Source organism: Lagenorhynchus albirostris, chromosome 4, assembly GCF_949774975.1.
Source record: "Lagenorhynchus albirostris chromosome 4, mLagAlb1.1, whole genome shotgun sequence".
NCBI classification, from domain to species: Eukaryota; Metazoa; Chordata; class Mammalia; order Artiodactyla; family Delphinidae; genus Lagenorhynchus; species Lagenorhynchus albirostris.
In genome coordinates this window covers 94,086,398-94,109,396 of record NC_083098.1, presented here as the reverse complement: position 1 = coordinate 94,109,396, position 22,999 = coordinate 94,086,398, and positions in this window count along the sequence as shown.

Below are 22,999 nucleotides of genomic sequence, written 5' to 3'. Positions count from 1 at the left end.
CAATTGTAGCTATCCTTTCTGAAAGGCATACAATCTAGAAGGGAACACGTCAATATGTCCGAGTTGATCTACTTTTATTTTTATATTTTGAATGGCAAAATAAAATGTCAGGCATGCCTCCAGCATAAGGAAAGAGACACGACATTTCAAGGCAAAGCAGCTAGTTGCGATACCACAGTTAGTATTCTCTCCTTAACCAGCTCCATTTATATCGGCTCCATTAAGTTTACTATCCCACCTCATTTGCAGCCCAAACCTTCTGACCTCTGAGTGTATTGTTTGCATTTTCTCTGATAAGTTTGATGTTCTTTGACTTCATTCATTGTTCTCTTTCTAAAATTTTAAGCTTTATAGTTAATTTTTAAATGTTAATGCCTCTGCTGCTTACTATTTCAGTTTCTGAACATCTGGATAGGGGATGAGAAAATGTTATTTACTCTATAAAAGGAAAATGTTATTCTTAAATATTCCTTTCTTTTCAGATATCATGAGCTTCATCATATTTCCAACTCCCGTTTACTCAAGTCCAAAGTACTGCAAGTGTCCCCTTAGGACTATCTGTTTTGATCCCTCCTATTCTAAGTCATCTCTTAAATTACAATTTCTTCATAAAGTTCTTTGATCATATTCCTTTTCTCCAATATCTCCACTGCCTTTCTCTCATCTCATTTCATTTTGCATTTGAGTCCATCCCCAATCTGTGAAAGAACAACATCTCTGGTCTCATCTTTTACTATTTTCTCACATGATTAATACAAATTATTTGTATCCTGTGTTTCCATTTTCCATAGTGTGTGCTACTCTTTTCTCACCATTAGTAGTATTTTTTCTCTTGGTCTCTATTTTTTGATATCTCATCCACTCCTTTAAGTTTAGCTGAGTACAGCTCTCTATAGGCTCTACGCAACCTTATAGGTACTTAAAATGAAATGTATCTAAAACTTAATTTATTATTTTTTTAATACCCAGACCTACAGATCTCTCTATCTGTGATGTGTATACCTTGGTTATGGCATCATCAGAAAAAAAACCATCCAGGAAATACATCTGAAAACATCCTTGTCTTCCTTTCTCTTCTGTAAATCAATTCTGATGTGTCATTTGTATCATTTGAATATGTCCTTTCCACTACATTCCCTACAAATACTGTCTTAAGTCAGGTGCTTTACCAATTTTCACCAAGGTTTTATAATAATAGTCAGGGCTGGCTGCTCCCCACCAATTTCATCCACTCAATCACCACTAGCATGGACATCTAGATCTGGATGTCTCAGAATCAAATTATACTCAATATATTTCAAACTAAATTCACAACTCACCTCTCTCTCAAAAATGGTGCCTTCTCAATTCCCTCCACTTTAAATGACATCCTAATCAAACTGGTTATGCAAGCCAGGGACCCTGGGGAGCAGTGTGCTGGCGCCACCTCTCTCCTGACTTGTGAGAGTCAATGGTGCATATTTCTCCCAATTCCAAATCGGTGACATCATGCTGATATGTTGAAGTTCGCCTTAATGGGAATATTTATACCATGGAAATTGGCAAATCGTACAATTTCAGCACTTACTATTTTTATTTTTTATTTTCCTTTTTTATCAGGGAGCCAGTTTATCAGCACATCCCTGGGAGCATTCACCATGACAGTTATTCTCCTTTTCCAATTCATCTCAAATGTTTCAGGGTTTTATAGATGTTTAACTTATCTCATGTCAGTTTATTCTTTTAATTCTATGTCCATTTATACTCAAGGTGTATCACTGAAATAATTTCCTCAAAATTTTTATTTTTTCTTCCTTGGAATATGCCTACAACACTGCTATTAAAGTGATCTTTCTGTAATGAAAATCTGATTATATAATTCTTCTATTTAACATTAACAGGAGCTCCAAAATACTAGAAAATAAAATACCTATTCCTACGTATGTTGTGGAGGCCATTTGTACACTGTATGGTCTTTACTGATCTCTCTAAAACACTATCCTCCTGCTTGGTGTCGGTATCCAAATGCTATGCCTGTAGAATTATTTTCAACTCCTCCCTCAGACTCAAGCAGTCTTCTCATATCATTTCAAATGCTGTTCATTCTCATTTTAGTACCCATTTTGCAAGCTCAAAATGCCCTGCCTATCCAAAATCCAACTGTAAAATCTCATCTGGTAAACTATTCCAGATTTTTTCACTTATGCTCATTTCAATCTTGTCCTATAAATAAAACTTCTATTACTACTAATGTAATGCTTTGTAACATGAAAGCACAGACATTCACATTTTTTAATTCATTTTTGTATTCTTGGGTCCTGGCTTAACCTTGGTGACTATCTTACACATGACAATAATCAACATGAAAAATGTCAGTCTAAATGACAGAGATCTCTCTTTTTTTTTTTTTTTTGCGGTACGCGGGCCTCTCACTGTCGTGGCCTCTCCTGATGAGGAGCACAGACTCCGGACGCGCAGCCTCAGCAGCCATGGCCCACGGGCCCAGCCGCTCCGCTGCATGTGGGATCTTCCCGGACCGGGGCACAAACCCGTGTCCCCTGCATCGGCAGGCGGACTCTCAACCACTGCGCCACCAGGGAAGCCCCAGAGATCTCTTTTGCTCTTTTTTTCACTTCAAGTCAGGGGACATTTCCTGTGTGTCTTCTGTGCACTAAGAACTGTGAATATTGGTTTTAGATCCTTCATGATGTGTGTACTTGTAGCACTGTTTTATGATTAAAAGGAATAATGTTTGTCGTGTGTGGGTGTGCAAGTAACTTTCTTCTAAGAATTATGGCAACAGGTTTGACCTGTAGACAATATTATTTAGTTTTAAAGATAGTGTCTAGGCTTGATAGGGCACATACTGTGCCAATGAATTTAGGAATTATGGCTAACATATTCATTGCACTTACATCTATCTATCTATCTATCTATCTATCATCTATCTAGTTTATATTACAAAGGAGAATTTTAACTGCTAAGTGCATATGTGTGTATTCATTTAGTTTCATAGTATTATCATCCACTTTCTACAAGTGAATTAACTAGACAGAAATTAAGCAAACTTTACAACATCACACAGGAAATAAATGGAGAAAACAGAATATAAACCTAGGCAGTTTGGCTCCAGAGTTTCTGCTTTTAACTGCTATTTATTGATTCAGTTACTAATTGATAAAATATCCAGACATTTAGGAAAAAAGTGCAAAGATGGGTCTTCCTTTAAATTTTTAAATCACCTCAAACTTTTGTTTTCTGCTTTGTAAACATAAAACCAATTTTTTGGTGGGATTAAAGAAAGCATCGTGGTGCCTGAGTCAACTCTTTAGTATACCTCCTGATGGAAAAACAGGTGTTACTAAGGAGAAACATGTGTGTGTAAGAGAGTATATTTATGGAACACATTAGAGATTAAACATAATTATTTTTTTCAGAAATTATATGAAATTGGGGGGGCATCAAACTTAAGCAAATAGTGTTTAATTATTTTAAATTAAACTTTGTTGAACAAGACAAAAAGGAAAAAGATAATTTTAACATATACCAATTATTTTCACTTTATGGAAGTCTAAATAAATTCAATTCTTTGGAAGAAAAATGTTTTTCTTTGTAGCTCAGTGCAGCACATTCCTAAATCGGAAATAGTTTGTTCTGAAAATAGTGTTAGTAAGATATTTTAAATGCACTGTTTAAACATGTGGACTTTGCTGATTTTATATTTGAAATAAGGCACAGCTCATGCAAAATATTAATTGATTTATAGCTAGCTCAGTTGACTGTGATTTCATGCAGCGCAAATGTACTTACAGTACGTGTTATGACCTCCCAGGGAAGAGTCCACAATATTGAGCAAAGCAGCACTGAGCAAAACAGCCACTGGAAAAGTATTAACCAATTTCTGCCTAGCTTCTAATGTGTCTGAAGGGAGCTTCTGTTGTGTAGATTATCTTGCTGCTTTTGCTATCTTGTCGGATTTTAGCCAGGCTTATAATATTTTCCAATTACGGGGGAGAAAAAAAAGATGAATAAATGGGACTGTAAAATATTAAGATATGACCACAGACTAGGAAAGAGAAGAGAGGCAGGAGGCCAACCAAATCCCATTTATATACCATGTCAGTCTGCTCTTCCCTTATGTGCTTTACTACCAAATTCCTTCACTTTCTCTCTTCTCTCTTCACCATCCCTCAGCTGGCTGGACTGAAAAGATAAGGACCCATTTCCTTAGGGGAATCAGTTCTTGTAACAGTTAATAAACCCACTAAGTGCTGAAGCACCCAAGGTAAGGCACCCGTAGATCTAGAAAGAACAACCTGCCTCACAAGAACCATGGCTTCCCAGAGACATTTGGAAGTTTATTGATTTCAAGAGAATTGAAATCTCGGACATACGTGCTGTTTTCTCTGAGGAGTTTATCAGAGCACTATGACCTTTTTGGCTCTGTGTCTCTTTGGGTAACAGAGAGTCATTGTCACGGTTTAAACATTGTGCTGGGAAAGCAAATATCACAGAGGGATTTTAAGAAATCTGAACTTCATCTCTTTTATGGAAATGTTCCCATTATAAATAGTGACAAACTTATGCTGATAATTAAATCTTTTATCTTGTCTCTTTTCTGTTTTTTATGGCCCCAGAACGTGTCTGACTCACCTTTATATCTCTTTTCAAGTCCTAAGAGGGTGTCCTGCCTTTTGTAGGTTCTCAATATGGAAAGAAGATAGTTCCCTAAAATCCATGTGGCTTTTGAATATTTCGATAAGAAGCACAAAAATACCAACTTAGAAATGTACTTAAAATCAACTTCTGAATCTTTATTTTTTAATTTGTTTTTTAAACTAAGCCCACATAATGTGTCTAGCATTCTTGATTACTTTCCTTAAAAAGTTATTTTGCATTCGGACTACCTTGAAGTATTCTTGCCAGTCTCAATATCATTTTAAAAAATGTTGTTGGCTGTGCGACTTGTGGGATCTTAGTTCTCCGACCAGGGGTTGAACCCAGGCCCATGGCAGTGAAAGCCCAGAGCCTTAACCACAGGGCTGCCAGGGGAATTCCCTCATTATCATTTTTAAAGTGAAAAATGAAGTACCCAACAATTAAATGCTTTTAATGGTGAACAATAGAATTCAAACCCAGTAAACTGGAACCCAAGATTAGAGTTTTTCCACTATACTATGCCTAGATCATTTTTTTTCAAATATTTAATTTTAAAAACCAACAATCATATCAAAGAAAGAATTCTGCTTTTTAAAATTTTCATTATATGCATATATATTTTAAATTTCAGAATAAGAAAATATATTTGTGTGAATACTACAAGTGATGACAAGGGGATATGGGACTTAAAATGGTTTTAAAGAATTTTGGGATGTGTGACTCATTCTAAAAGCATACCAGGTAGAAAGCAGAAAACTATAGTGAAAATTATTATCAAAAGTCTGCTATCATTAGAGAATTTGTTGAGAGTGCTATCTTGCAAGTTTAAGGGTGTCAGGCCAAATTCTGATTTAGAGTAAGAAGTACATGTTTGCTTATCTGTTTGATAATTGGTTAATTGAATCAAACTTTCTTGACAATCTTAACTTAGGAAGAGACATGCCATATATTTTTGAGAATGTTTTAAGTTTATATTTTACAAATTTTAATTAATTTAAATCTGTTGAGTGGTTATATTTTTAATGTGCATCTTTATAGGCATTTCTAGACATTGTAATGATATTTTGGCAAAACTTAACAAACGAAGTTATCATTTGCATGATCTAGAGGATTATTGTGAATGTATTTATAAATTAAAAAAAATTGTCTCAGGGGTTGCACTGACTGCAGTTAGAAAGATGTGCTTTATTTCCAGAGCAAGCAGGCAAGAGGAATTTTTTTCACTCTATGGTTTATGATGTCCATTGGGTTGATCTTGACACAGATTCTCCAACCTCTGTCACCTCTACTGTCTCTTCAATAGACAATGAGATAGACGGAATGGTTTAAGATAGGATAGATAGGATAGACTAGGATGGGTGGAAAATAATAGGGTAAACTAGACTGCGATAAAATAGAATAAAAATACAGAAGTAGGGCTTCCCTGGTGGCGCAATGGTTGAGAGTCCGCCTGCCGATGCAGGGGACACGGGTTCGGGCCCCAGTCCGAGAAGGTCCCACATGCCGCGGAGCGGCTGGGCCCATGAGCCACGGCCGCTGAGCCTGCGCGTCCGGAGCCTGTGCTCTGCAACGGGAGAGGCCACAACAGTGAGAGGCCCGCGTACCGCAAAAAAAAAAAAAAAAAAGAAAAACGAAAAAAAAATATATATAGTAGTTTTTTTTAACTAATTCTTTTAACTAGTTTTAAGTTCAAGTTGGAAGTAGTGACCAGATAATTTAAAGGATAACCATTATTGACAGGACGTATAGAAAAGAGGTTTAATAGAACGCTCTCAGATGGGGGCTTATTGGTTTTCATACCCTTATTTCTCATCTCCTTATAGTATAGGGTCTTGTTATTGGGTTAGCAATTTTTTCTGGATACTTCCTTTCTACTTTTAGACTGCTTCTTGCAAAAACCTTTTGAAGATTACATCTCCTAATAATACTGATTCCATCCCATCCTCACCACTTTTCCTTCATACCCTTTGGTACCTGGATCATAGGTTAACTTCAACCCTTCAGTTTTTTTGGTTTTTTTGTGTTTTTTTGCGGTACGCGGGCCTCTCACTGTTGTGGCCTCTCCCGTTGCGGAGCACAGGCTCCGGACGTGCAGGCTCAGTGGCCATGGCTCACGGGCCTAGCCGCTCCGTGGCATGTGGGATCTTCCCAGACCGGGGCACGAACCCGTGTCCCCTGCATCGGCAGGTGGACTCTCAACCCCTGCGCCACCAGGGAAGCCCCAACCCTTCGTTTTAATGATTGGCAACATTAAGAGGTACGCAAAGGCACCACCTTTGAAAGTATGGGTTTCCTTAACCTTTTCTTTTCACCCACTTCTGCTCTTTTCTACTCAAGCTATATATTCTTAGGATAACATCCTAAACTATCTCACTATCTGAAGATGTAACATCTTTCATATCTCAAAATCTCATATTCCTCTGACTGATTCTAAATAACTACTCTTTCAAAGTCCCCATACTCCTCCTACTAAAGTTGGTGTTCAGCTTAACATTACCAAAATAGCACTTTAATTTCCTGTTTTTAACTATTATAAAAATCCATCTGAATTCATTTTCCTTCCAATTTAACCTAGAAAGTCTGCTAGTCATCTCAATGATATTCTCACTAGCATCCTTTATTCTTATATTTTTAAGTGTGTGTATTTTTTATGTGCAGCCTCTAAATTGCCAGTGCTATGTCAACCAAACACAATTGTTTTCTGTGATGCAAGGATGAGGCCTGTCTAAAAAGAACCCTATGGCTCACTCAAGGTTTATTGGAAGAGTGAACTATCAAGACTCCTTCTTCAAGCAAAAGAGCTGCACTCAAGCTAGATTTTCCACGGAGTCAATGTTTTTCTCCTCCTCACAGATGACGGGAGAATTTTCCATGCACCCTGGTCTCTACATACTGGATGCCTGGCTTCCTCAGATAACTCCTGGAAGTAGCTGCTCCCAAACTCAGATTCTTGTCACCACGATGATAATTTTATTTCCAAACTTGATTTACAAATAGAAAAAGCAAAAGCATACGGATGTTATATGATGTTTCTAATATCTATATTTATCCCTATTATTTTGAAAGTAGACACAAGTTTTCTGGGACAGAGAGAGATTATTACTGTTACACCAATAACCACATTGATTTCTCCTTGGCTCAAATTTTCTCTCTTCTAGAGCATTGTGATGAGAGCCAGATGTCACCCTACATGAGCCTGGTGCCCTCAATGTGTTGACTATGAAGAATTAATCTTTCACACATTTTTTCCTGGGGTTCCTACTGCTGCATATCTGATACTTTTCACTGGCTAGTCTCTCAACATTGCTCAGCAAATATTTTGCTCAGCTTTAACCAACTGCATTCCTGATTCCCTATAATGTCTGCTTTATAAGTCTAAAATCCTCTAAATTTCAACACTATTTCAGCTTAATAAATTCCTTCCCTAACTTCCCTGGTGGTACAGTGGTTAAGAATCTGCCTGGCAATGCAGGGGACGTGGGTTTGATCCCTGGTCCGGGAAGATCCCACATGCCCCGGGGCAACTAAGCCCATGTGCCACAACTACTGAACCCATGCTTTAGAGCCCACAAGCCACAACTACTGAAGCCCACGTGCTCTAGAGCCCATGCTCTGCAGCAAGAGAAGCCACCACAGGGAGAAGCCCACTCACCACAACGAAGAGTAGCCCCTGCTCGCCACAACTAGAGAAAGCCCGCACTCAGCAAAGAAGACCCAGCACAGCCAAAAAGGAAAGAAAATAAAATCCTTCCCTTTTTTATTACACACATACATACACACTTATCAATACATACCCTCACTTCTCCATTCCTTTATCATTACTCAGCTCTAACATTAAGCCTTCCACTGTCCCCTTGATCCTAATTCCAGCTACCTAGCCCATGAGCATTGCAATAAAGACCATAATATTTTTGTTCCAACAAAATTGCATTTAAATATCCTTTCTGCGATGTGTTAGCTATGTGATCTTGGTCGTATAATAAATGTTTCCGTTTCCTCTTTGGAAAACTAAAAGTACTAATAACTACTCTGGAGGAAGATTAAAAGAGATAAAATATGTAAAGTGCATGTCCTTCACTTACCTTAACCCTATCAAAAAAAAAGTCTTATTTTTAATAGATAATTCTTTGGCTCACAACACTCTCCAATTGTATAATTCCTTCCTTTCTGTCTTTTCTTTTATTGCTAAACCCCTGAAATCCTAGTATTTATTTGCTTATTGTGCTCACTGCACTCATGGCCTCATCTTCAATTGTTTCCTCCTTTTCCCATCGTTTTGTGCTCAGTCTTGACTTTCTAATAACTGTTAGATGTGACCTCATCTCAGTTCACATTCTATTTCGCCATATTGTAATATTTACAAACATTGACCACATTGTCTTAAAATAGTCCTTTCCCAAGTTTTCTAAGACCATTTTCTTTTCTAACTCTTCATCTATTTCTCTGAGCTCTCTTTGCTATTCTCTTCTGTTAGCTACATCCCCTTGTATATGTGTGTCCCCTGGAAGTATTATTGTCCTTGTTTGTCCCTTGTTGTAGTCGATGTCTGTGAGCTAATCACTAAGGACGAGGCTTCTCTTTCTTAACTTGAAAATGTCCCTGCCTGCACTTTGTTTTGTTGGGTTGGTTTGCCCATGTGGTAAACTATTGGTTTTACCATCATTTTCAACCCTAACTAGATAACCCCAAATCAAATGTATAATCTAATAAAACTCTTTTTTCAAAGGATTTCTTGTGTAACCCAACTATATAAAGAAATAAAAAGGGGAGAAAAGAAAAAATAAACAGTAAAGGAGGAAACAAGCATAGTTCTATAATTCTATAATTTACTCTCTGAATGCTTGATTTTGCTGTGTGTGTGTGTTTGTTTTGCAAAATTGCAAGAAAAAGAGGCTATACTCTTCATGATGTTCATAATACCTTAAACCTTTATCCTCACAAATTCTTCTGAAAAGGCTCTGTGTGTTCTTAAGATATTAAAATAACACTCTACTATTCACTATAAGAGCAAAATGAGTATGTAGGAAAGAAAAAAAGGACATTTTTTATTTGACTTTTCCTGAATAAAAAAAGTCTCTAAAATGTCACAAGCACATAAATGCATATCCCTGACTCTGAAGAGATCTTATTCATTGTTCCCACAATTTGCATCTATTTGACTAGTTTTATGAATCCTTAATTAAGACTTTGTTCACAAAAAGTAATATTTGGCAAATCTAATTACTTCTTGATTTAACATAAAAAAAAATTCTTGCCTCTGTTTTCTCTCTCTTACTTTTTCTCACATCTGAACTTCCACCTTCATATTACACAACTGGTATTGCCTAAAATCTACCTCTTCTACTAAAACTGTCTTTTCCCACATCAACGTCTTGTGCCTCACTTCCGGCCACTCTGCATTTTATCCGGTGCTCTGCTCCATGGTCCTTCTGTGACTCTGGCCTGCCTCTTCAACAACTTCCATGGGGTAGCTCATAATTCTCTCCCTCCTCCCACACACAGCCACCTCCTGGCACAATCTTCCCTCAAGTACTCGGTGCTGCTGCTTAGAAACAGAAACTTATACAGTGAATAAAAACTACAATACAAATCTTACAGCCACGAAGTATAGGATATATCAGATATTCAGAATGCAATAGTATTTAATTTTTTTAAAAGCCTTCAGAAGAGATTAGACTTGTATCTTTAGCTAAGAATCAGATAAAGGGAGACATCACATTTGAGATGGCTTTGCTACAGTTCTTTTTGTTACCAAAAGCGGGTTCCGGCTGCTCACCACTCAGAAGCCAAAAAAAGAGGCAAGATTGGTGGAAAGGAAAGTTTGCTTTATTTTGGAGGCTGGCAACCGGGATGGGAGTGGGGAAGGTAGACTCATGTCCAAAGGCCGACTCCCGCCCCCCCCGCCCCCCCGCACAATCAGGGGGCAAGAGCTTTTATAGATGGAGGGAAGGGGCTACACGCAGAAACAGCACAGTCAGCTCTGACAGTCGTCTTGAAATTGGTCATGCAGTGGTCTGACCAGCGTCATCTTGATTGTTTTAACTATAGTTAGTCTTCATTTCCAGAGGTGGTTTGTTCTCACTTCTTTGAGTCTAGTTCTCAGAATTTTGGCAGCTTAGGTCATGGCTACAGTCTGGTCATCATGTAGTTAACTTCTTCCACTTGATGGGGGTTTCAGTATCTACAAGACAAAGACAGTTCGCAGGATATGGCTCAGGATATTATCTATAGCCCTTGAGAAGGAACTAAAGGCTCCTGTCTTTGTTTCATGACTATTATTATTTGGTCTCGTTTGCCCATTTTCCTTTGCTTCAGCATTTTCTCAGTTCTCTGATTAAACTTATTCTTTGGCTAAAGTTTTTCTACAGACAAAAGGCAGGCAGAGGACATGGAGTAGGGGGAGGACCATAGGGTCCTGCTTTGTTTCATTTTCTCTGTCTGAAATGATTTCTCCTTAGATGTCTATTTGGTTCATTCCTTCATTTCCTTCGCCTATTTGCTCAAATCTTAACTTGTCAATGAGATCCACCCTGATGCTCTGTTTAGTACTTCACCCTGTTCCAGTTGCCCCCTCTGGCATTCTGGATTATCTCCACCTTGCTCTAATTTTGTTTTTTAAATTTTCCCCATAGGACTTAAAATCTGATAATATATTAGATCATCAATTTACTATATTTTTCATTCTTATTTTAAAGTCTTTACTATAAAACTTATCTCAAGCAAAGCAGACACTTTTGTTTTGTTGGATCCCAAACACAAAAAGCCTGGAATAGTGGACACTTAAAAAATATTCTAACAATGAATGTAAAGAAGGAAGGAAAGAGGAAGAAACCTAGGGAGAGAGAGAAGGATAGAAGGAAGCAATTATAAGCCAAATAAATGAGTCATTTTCCTCTCTCTGCAAATTTAATGCATATTTATCTCAGTTCCCTTCAACAACTGTTTGCTGAATACCACCATAATTTAGGTATTACTGAGTGTCACACTACATAGATAAATGATATATTCATCCTCAGTTAAAGAAGCTTGTAATGATTTTGGAGTACCACTGTCTCTTTATAATGCATTAAAGTATTATAGATGTTGGAATATTGTGTAGTGGAAATGCTATGATAAATTTGCACTTTAACTCATCCTAGTTGCTTCTAGATAATACAGTGGCTGGGATGGCAGCGCTGTGTGAAGTGCAACAGAGACAGGGAGACCAGTTAGGAGGCTTACGCAATAGTCAGGTTAAGGAAGATGTGTGTCTGAACTAGAGCAGTAGTAGTAGTGACAGGAAGAAAAGAGTGGATTTCTGAAGTATTTAGGAGATAAAATCAGAGGAACAGGGTGAATGATTAAGGATGAGAGATTTGCTGGTAGTAAGTCATGGATTTACAAATAAGCAAATTAAATCAATTCATCATTGTTGCAACCATGATTTAATACTGTTACATGAAGTAGAAGGGATAAACACAATCCAGTGATCAGAGCGAAAGCATCAGGAGAACGTGATACAGAGAAATCCCAGTTTAGAATGTTCCTAGTTCTTCTAGCCACTGAAAGTTAACTGATGCTATCAAAACCAGGCATTGTGAAGGAATCAGGGGAAGTGTCAGCTCAAAGCACCAACAGTTATTCAGTTTTGTTTTATGTTTATGTATTTGATTTACTCTAAGACAAATTACTAACATTTTTTAAAAATTCCCAGAGTGATAAGAAAGGTTGAATATGCCAATTCAACCCATTTTCCATGAGACCAAAGACCTTGGGAAATAATTTGGAAAAAAAATGCATGAAAATTTGTTGCACCTGTTTAAAACAAGAATGCCATTGAAAGGTTCAACACATTAACTTACATAATTTAACACATCTATTAGTGACACAGTGCATAATTCATCACTCCACGAGAATGGGCATATCTCCATGTTTGCTTTTCTGGCCCTAGCATCTAGCTCAGGTCTTGGCAGTGATAGGATCTCAATAAATCTTCTTCTGATGGCTGAATAAATGAATGAGTAGAAAGATTATTAACAACGTGGATTTTGGATTCAGAGGGAAATGTTTTAAATCCTGGAACTGCCAACTACTAGCTGAGACAGCTGCTTTATTTTCTAAGCTCAGTGTCCTCATGTGTAAAATGGAAAAAATAATACTCTGCCTCACAGGGTTGCTGACATTTAAAGATAATAATCAATTATTATTTAAAATGCTTAGCACAGTGACTACAATGTAGTGGATGTTCAATAAATATTAATAATTATTATGTTTCCGTTTGTGTGCCAGGTAGATTTTTAAGCCACAAATAAATTTGAATTTTTAAGGCAGCCTTCAAAAACGGTTACCATGGGCTTCCCTGGTGGCGCAGCTGTTGAGACTCGGCCTGCCGATGCAGGGGACATGGGTTCGTGCCCCGGTCCGGGAAGATCCCACATGCCGCGGAGCAGCTAGGCCCGTGAGCCACGGCCGCTGAGCCTCCGCGTCCGGAGCCTGTGCTCCGCAACGGGAGAGGCCACAACAGTGAGAGGCCCGCGTACCGCAAAAACAAACAAACAAACAAAACCCGGTTACCATTGCATACTTAGTAAGCCAGAGGGCAAATCCCTTTAATGGAGTGTCCGTGAAGAAAACACATCTTCAACTCCTATTCCTATAAATCCTCAGTTGCATCATTTCACCATTTTTTCTCTTTTTGACTTCTCTTAATCAGGATAAGAAATATGTCATATAATGAAATGTTTAAATATGAAATTATTTGCCTTATAGTGGAAAGTGCTGAGAAGTGACCAGTCATTTTAAAAAAATATTTTGTTCTTTTAGAGAATGTGGTTGAATTATATTTATGCAAGAAATATATTCAATAGCTTCTACAAACTTAGAGGTGTCTTAGAAGTGTAATACAAATTTCACTGTACTCCCTAGAAATTGAGATCCCACATAGCAAATGTGAGTTCAATATTCTTTAGGAAAGTTCCACAATCCCAATAAACCTAGAACACATTAAAGCTGTTAACGAGACGGGTTAAAAACTGCATGATCAGGTACCATCTTCCTTTTAAAAAGTCCTATTTATTAACAAGGCAGGTCTGGAGGAGAACATAAGAGAAACTAGTGTTAGACTCACTGACCACCTGGTGACTCAAGTACAAGATCTAGACCAAGAAATATAAGAAGCACTAAAGAGCTCTGGTAAAGTGAATGAAACCTAGCAACCAAAATGGACTCATAAGAACAAATTCTACTTATTTTATTCATTCATCCATTCAAGCACTTTTTTATGTGGTCTGTCATGCCACCCATACTAATTAAATGCTGAATAAGTGTCAGACCTTTTGCTAGATACTGTCAATGGTAGGTAATAGTTAAGAGGTCTTCTATCCAACTAACAAATTAATGCAGTCATCCAGATAACTTGACTCTTCTGTGAAGTTATTAATAATTAGAGCTACTGATTACTAGTGTTAGCTACATGATTAAATTCTGAATTCTGAGAAACAATAGTTTTGTTTTTGCCAAAAATAAATTAAAAATACATGATATACTGAGAACAGATACTCAAGTGGCAGAGAATTCCCTCTGAGTGTTATGAAGGATATTCTAAATAAATACATACATACATACATACATACATACATACACAAATAGAGTAGGGAAATGATTTATGTTTAGGAGGTGTTGCCTAAAAGCAGGAAAACTTTCCTAAAAGACTTTCCTTAAAATTTCTTTTGCTACTATGGATTATTGATTTGAAAACTTGACATTAGCACTCCTGTAGAATATTTTTTTAAGGTAGTGTTTTGCCAAGAATTCTAAGGAAGAGTACTAAGGCCAGCCATGCATATTGCAACAATTGATATTTATAATTCCCACTCAGGCTTCAACTGTACATAGGAAAACATTCTTATCTATCAGATTATTATTCTGTCCTTCACTGCTAGACATGGGGTTCAGAATTAGAATCCTTCTCAACCCCACAAAATTAAAGATAAATCCTATTTGTCTCTCAGTTCAATAAACAGAAGAGCTAACTATGTTATTGATATAATCCATCATTAATCTTGGTGATATCTCATCAAGGTAAATGAGCTTATATATTTAATGTAGAGAACCATGTAAAATTCATTGTTCAATACTTAAAAAATTAATACTAAATGCAATTATTGATTGATTGAATACTTCAATAGTATGTTACAATGTGTGTGTGTGTGTGTGTGTGTGTGTTTTTAAGGTTAGAATGAAGGTCAGAAGCAATGACTTTACTAAAATGTTTGTAATTTTTATATAAGTCATAAGTCTACGATTATTTGAAAGACATAAGAAAAATGACTTGGATAATATATGCAAATTCTCTTGCCCTTCTTGGAGAAAAGATAAAATGTAAAGCTTGGAATTAATTCTTTCAAGCATTAAGTTTCCTATATAACTAACATTTTAGTGCTAAAATATATTTACTTCTATAAAACATTATTGTCTAAATGAAAGAATAAGTGTTTAAAATATAAATCAAATACCAAATTTCTGTGATTAATATTCATCAATGTCTAAGATAAATTTTGACAAAGCGGGTGGACAATAATCAGAAAACAAATCTATTGTATAACTTCATTCTTGAAACCAATGAAATATTAGGAATTCAAGTTGCATTTCAAAGTGGGGGTGGGGTGGGTACTGCACATTTATAGACAATTAACCAGTCAATCAATGTGTATGTGTTACATATATTCTATGTCATGTTTGTCAAAGTAGAGGCCAAAAACTGCCTAAATCAATGGCCAAGTTTGTAGTGAAGGGTCAAATTCATCTATTTCATTCTCAGGTATGCGATCTTAGAAGGAACAATATTCATAAAGTACTTATGTATGATATATAGTTTTTTTCTCCTTAATAAATGTCTTTCAAATAGAAATTGTAGCTATTTTAGTAACATTTACTGTAAACTCTAGACACTTGAAAAACATGCAGAGAGGTTATCAACTAGTGGGAGAAATTATAATACAAAGCTTGGAAGAAACTCTGATTGTCTGCTTGGAGGTTCAGGTTTTGTAAGTCTGTGTTAGCTTAGATATACATTACAATAGAAGAATACAAGTATTAGATATTGGAAAAACTAGTTTAATTAGCAATTCCAGGTGAAGGTGCCTGATAATCTACATATCTTATGTGTATCTGATGTAATACTGATGAATAATCAACTCTGAGAAGCCCTGATGTGACAAAACTTTGATAAGATCTGACCACTGAATAGAATGCTATTACCATCTAGTTGTGTAACCCTTGGACAAAAGCTACTTAACTGTTGTGGGCCTTAGTTTATTTATGTATTAAATTAGAGTGTTTGGCTAAAAATGATCTTCAAATATCTCTCAATACTTAAACAGGTTATGAAAACAATTTCATGTATTGTGACAAACGTTGTTAAGAATAAGATAGAGTAGAATAAAAGGGAAAATATCATAGGGCATCGCATATACTAAAGGTAAATGCTACATCATGAAACTTTATTTTGGTTGTGTGTAAATAAGTACACTGGGGTATGATTTTGTTTACAGTGAGTTATGGTCAAAAATTTCAAAAACACTTGACTAAATGATTTCTAAAATTCCTTTCATTTGAAAATATTAAAAATATAGTATTTCTTTCCCTGGGCTAGGGACTTCAAGTGCAGAATCACTAAAGAGTTTAAAGAGGAAAATCAATCTACATATCTTTTCTATATCTGACATGTATTATAATAAATCAAGTAGAAAACTGCAAAAATTAGATTATTAAAAAATTGCCCAATTCAAGATCAATATATTTCTCTATGCTAGAAGTAACAAATGAAAACAATCTAGGGAATAAATAGTATCTATTTTAATGGTAAATGAAATATGAAACATTCATTAATACACAGGGCATTATATAGATATAATTTAAATTAAAATAACTGTTTTAAAAAGAAAATAAATAGAACAAAATAAAAATACTTAGGAAAATATGAAAATGTCTAGCTCAAATTATATTAGAACATGAATGAGTCAAAAATAATTCAAATATTACATCAGAAATCAGTGGAATAGAAAGTCAAGAAATAAACACATAAAACATACACAAATATACACACAGATATACAATTTAATAAAGAATAAATTATACAACTCTGAAGCAGTGATTTTCAGCCTTAGCTGCATATTATAATCACCTGGGGAGCTTTAAAAAGTACTGATGTCTGGATGCCAACCCCAGAGATTCCAGTTTAATTGCTCTGGGTTGTGGCTTAGGTATTGGGAATTTTAAGACCTCCCCAACTAATTACATATAATATTCAACCAAAGTTGAGAATTATTGCTTAAAAGAATTGACGCCTTTATTTACAATCACACATCAAAATTTGAACTTTTGACAACAAACCCTCCAGGTGCATAAAATGAACTAGATCACATATTCTAATTCATCTTGATTGTCACTTTCATGGATTTTTCTCTCCCCAGTTGTCATTATCAATTATAACTTCTAAGCATAGTTGAGACAAATCAGAGTTTAAAAAATTTCATTACTTTGATATATAATGGAGGAGAACAAAGAAATTCAAATAGTACATAAAATATATATATTTCAAGGAGAGTTTTTTTGAATCACCTATATTTAACTTGTAACTAAAGCCCATAGGCTTAGTCCTATTTCATTCTTTATTCCCCATATCTCCTTGGCACTGGACACTTTTCAGTCAAGGCCAAGGGAATATATATCTTTGCCCACTGTGGGTCTTTTCACTCTGCTCAGTTTTTCATTTCTCCTAATATTCATGCTTCTTTTCAGGGGTATCAAGTAAAACATATCAATGGAGATATTTTTATGCATTAAACATGTTTATTCTCATTATGAGATCAGTAGTATAATATCATGCCCATCAAATTCTTATAAACATGCACACACACACACACACACACACACAAACACATTTGGATTTTTAAAAACTAAATGTAAGAATAGCTTAGAATGCCTTCAAAATGGGAGAGGTTAAGAAAAACTAGTTTTACTAAATGCTGGAGAGGGTATGGAGAAAAGGGAACCCTCCTGCACTGTTGGTGGGAATGTAAATTGATACAATCACTATGGAGAACAGTATGGACGTTCCTTAAAAAACTAAAAATAGAACTACCATATGACCCAGCAATCCCACTACTGGGCATATACCCTGAGAAAACCATAATTCAAAAAGAGTCATGTACCAAAATGTTCATTGCAGCTCTATTTACAATAGCCAGGACATGGAAGCAACCTAAGTGTCCATCAACAGACGAATACATAAAGAAGATGTGGCACATATATACAATGGAATATTTCTCAGCCATAAAAAGGAATGAAACTGAGTTATTTGTAGTGAGGTGGATGGACCTAGAGACTGTCCTACAGAGTGAAGTAAGTCAGAAAGAGAAAAACAAATTTTACCATATGCTAACACATATATATGGAATCTAAAAAAAAAAAAATGGTCATGAAAAACCTAGGGGCAAGATGGGAATAAGGATGCAGACCTACTAGAGAATGGACTTGAGGACATGGGGAGGGGGAAGGGTAAGCTGGGACGAAGTGAGAGAGTGGCATGGACTTATATATACACTACCAAACGTAAAATAGATAGCTAGTGGGAAGCAGCCACATAGCACAGGGAGATCAGCTTGGTGCTTTGTGACCACCTAGAGGGGTGGGATAGGGAGGGAGGGAGGGAGGGAGGGAGATGCCAGAGGGAAGAGATATGGGGACATATGTATATGTATAACTGATTCACTTTGTTATAAAGCAGAAACTAACATACCCTTGTAAGGCAAATATACTCCAATAAAGATGTTTAAAAAAAAAAACCTAGCTTTCCACAAAAACCATAAAAAGATTTTAAGCAAATGATGGATAATAATCATTAGTGTTGTTTATTGGAGATCAGTTAGGGAGGTCAGCCATATTCCTACTGTACACTAAAATAAATTACAATAATATTAAAATTCAATGGAAAAAATGGAAATATCAAATATTAAACTAAGGGAAATTGCAGAAGGATTTAAGGATAATAATCAATTGATCTTAACATAGGGAGATAAACAGGATTATGCAAATTGGCCAATATAGTCACTCGAGCCCTTACAAATAGAAAAAGATGGCAGAAGTCTAAGTGTGAGAGGTAACTGATCAGCTGTTGCTGGCTTTGAAGGGGGCCATAAGCCAGGGAACATGGGTGAGACTCTAGAAGCTAAGAACAATCCCTGGTTTACATCCAACATGGAAGGGGAACTCAGTCTAACTATACAGAAGTGAATTCTGACATCAACTTGAATAGACTGGAAGCATGAAAGGAACACAGTTCTGCCAACACTTTGATTCCAGCTTTGTGAACTCTTAAGCATACAACTGACTGGGCCACACTGTGCACAGACTTCTGACCCATGTAAACCACAAGATAATAAATAGGTGTTGTTTTAAGTTACTAAATGTGTGGTAATTTGTTATGGCAGCAACAGAAAAGTAATACACCACCTCTCCACCTCATTCTATACGGGGTAACTAAAGTAATTTCAATGGCTCCCGCCTGTCCCCAGATGAAGTTCCTCAAATGAATTATAAAGCACTTCATGATCTGGTCCTCACTTATCTCTTCAGTTTGTTCTTATTCATGACCACCTCCCAATGTCTAATTCCAATGTATTTTTTTCTTCATATAGCTTATAACTCTCTTTTTTCCCAAGTTCTCAACTCTTTCTCAATTTCCCAACTTTAGATACACTGCTAATCTTTTATCTCCTGGTTTATACATTCTGTGGAAACTTAGGAACTGGGTTAGGTTTAACATTTTTATTAACTATTATATAATCTGCACCTAGCATCATAGTACTTTTATCATTCAGAATTATAAATATCTGTTTGCTTATTTATAGTTTCTGTAGACCTATCTCTAATTCCTATAAACTGAAAGCTTATTGACTTATTCACTCATTTTTACTGTTAAACCAAATAACATGATACTCCAGTTGATAATATTCTGGAAGATAAGGAACTAAGGAAATGGTGTTACCAGAGATGATTTTTCTGTGGAAATGATATTTAAGAGGAGATTTAAAGTATTAGAAAGGACCAGCCATTGGAATCATTGTGGAAATGGGGACTGGCAAAAGGGATGATACTCTATATAGGTTGGGAGGCAAAAATATCTGAGATTAAATCTTGAGTTCTTGTTGATTTCCAGAACAGAATTTGTATTTTATTCTTATTTTAATGAAAATGATTAAAGATAGTGATGCGCTATATAGAGAGTGGTTTGGTGGACACATGATAGGAGAGTTTGAATTTATTTCCTTAGTCTCAGAGAGGATATTAGTGATAGGTAAAGTGTTGGCCATGGACAAAGAAAAATGAATTTGGATTAAATCAAAGGAACTTACCGATGTTTTAATGTGTGTGTAATGGAGAATAGTAGATCATTGTGGGCTTGCTGTTCACAGTTATATACGCAACACATAACATAATTCCCAACACAAAGTAGGCACTCAATAAATAATTATTGAAAGAATGAATGAATGGGGGAAACATAACAAAATGCTTATGAGACTAAAAGGGAATTTCTTTGAGGAAAGGAAATATATGTCATCTATGTTGGCATAAATTACACAAAGCAGAGTTCCTGTCACATATTTGGTGGTCAATAGATGTTTATGAAAGGAATACATACTTTTTTTTGCAAAGTTAAATGTTACCTCAATTCCAAATATTTCTTCTCACTTTCTATGTTAATGCCTTTTGTCAAACTTGATTCATAAAATGAAAATACATATGTTAGCAAGCATTACCTAGTTTCTTTGACATAATGGGTATTTAATAAAACATGATAAAAAGCTGAGTAATTTTGATGCAATGCCATTTTCTTTCTGATACCTGTTACATCGATTAATTTTCTCATTTGCTCTTTTAAAGTGCGAAAGTTGAAAAACAGTGTACATTTTTTTTTTTTTTTGGTACGCGGGCCTCTCACTGTTGTGGTCTCTCTCATTGCGGAGCACAGGCTCTGGACGCGCAGGCTCAGTGGCCATGGCTCACGGACCCAGTCGCTCCACGGCATGTGGGATCTTCCCGGACTGGGGCACGAACCCGTGTCCCCTGCATCGGCAGGTGGACTCTCAACCACTGCGCCACCAGGGAAGTCCAACAGTGTACATTTTAATCATAATTTTTATTTTGTTTCCAATTTTCAAAGACAGAATTCTAAGTAAATAGTTGAGCAATATTTGAATATTGCAATGACTCAAAAATATTTATAATTAAAGTCTAATTTATCTAATTTACTATTCTTAAAGTAATGTTAATATTTCTAAAGAGATTGAGGACCATTTCTTCAATAATTTAATTAATATTTTTTAAAAACTATTTTTTACTTAAATGGACTTAGTTTTTCTTGGTTTAAGATTCAAACAACAACTAATTTTTGCTTTTTAGGTAAAATGTCTGTTAACAGTTTTAGCAATTAGTAGGCTACAAATTTTTACTTATCAATATAAAATATCTAGTTGTGTTGTCACTTGGATTTCTTTAGACTGTATTATATACTTTTCCTTCTTCATTAATTACAATCTATATAAAATTATTTTTTCTCACAATGTTAATGTAATATTCCTTGAATATTATGAAGTATGCTCTACAATTTCCTTTGGGCCATATAATAGATATTTTACATAAAATATGAAAAAATGCATTATTACATGAAATCAAGCATACCAAGTTGAGTTAAAAATGAATGTTTCATGACAGAATATTTTATGCTTTTGTTTAGGAAAAAACAAGTGCTCGATAAGACTACATTTAGGTCGAGCTTTATTTCTGTTTCTAATACATAACCTGACACTTTCCAATCCTTGGTGTAAATCCTCCATTTTTGAGCATTTATAAAGGAGAAGGACTAACCTGAGCCCTTTCCAGAATATTAACTTTAGTAAGGTGTTCCAAAAAGGTTATTCCCAAGACATAGGAGTAGCAGAACACACACTAATTATTTTACAGCAGGTCAGTGAGCTTTTCTCACTATCTATCCATCCCTTATTTTCTTCAGTAATCAGTTCATTTATTTGTCCAACATATATATTGAATGCGGGCAATGTCCTTGGCACATGGATTTATAGGTACGGCTGAAAATGATATATATTGTATATGCTCTCATAAGCTTATCATCTAGTCTGGGGTACAAACAAAAACATGTAAATGCAAATTATAATAGAAACTAAAAAAATATGAAAAAAATCTAATAAATAATTTTTTTTGCTTGAGCTCCTTTACCTCTGACTTCATATCTACCATTAATACAGAATGAAAATGTAAAAATATGATACTTTCAGGCATTAAGAAGCCACCAAACGGTTAAAGTATAACCCCTCCCCCACAAAAAAAGTGTGTCCACCAGGAACCCATAATTGTGACTTTATTTGGAAAGAGGATCTTTGCAGATATAATTAAGTTAAGCATCTCAAGATAAAGACATCCTAGAATTAGGGTGACCCCTAAATCTATCAACAGATGCCTTCATAAGAGATGGGCAAAGAGGAATTTGAGACACAAGGGAGAAAAGATACACAAGGGAGAAAGCCAAGTGAAGATGAAGGCAGAGACAGAAGTTGTGCAATCATAAGTCATAAGAGTTATGCAGTCATAAGTTCTGGAGACAACCAGAAACTGAAAGAGGCAAGGAGGTATTCTTCCCTAGAAACTTCAGAGGAAGTGCAGGCCTGCTAACACATTGATTTAGGACTTTTGGCCTCCAGTACTGTGGGAAATTTAATTTCTGTTGTTTTAAGCCATCAACTTTGTAGTAATTTGTTATGAAAGTCCTAGGAAACTAATACAGAGGGGCACAACCTGACTTTTATTTCCATTTTTAAAAGGCTATGGAAAGATAATTATGGAAGTGTGAAGGCCAAGGGGAGGCTACTTCAATTACCCAAATAGGGAATGATTATGGTCTGGACTAACACGTAAGTTGAAATGGAAGATGTGGATGCAAGGTAAATCAATTTACATGAGAAGGATGGGGAACAGAGCAATCAATATGACTCTCAGAAGTCTGCTGGAATAGTTGGGTAGATGGTGATACTGTTTACTTAGGTGTGAAAGACAGGCAGAATAGTGGGAGAGAGGGTAGTTTTCATTCAATTATAAAATAAGTAGGAGATGATAAAGAAGAGAAAATTTCATGGTGGATTTTGATTAGTAAGATCAGTCTATATACATGAGATTTATGGACCCACACAGACACACACCCACACAAACACTTAGATTTGTGTTCTAAAACCCTATTTACACTACATTCTAAATGCAGATTACAGGTTCAAACATTTGAAAGCCATATTTTAAAGATTAAAAACAT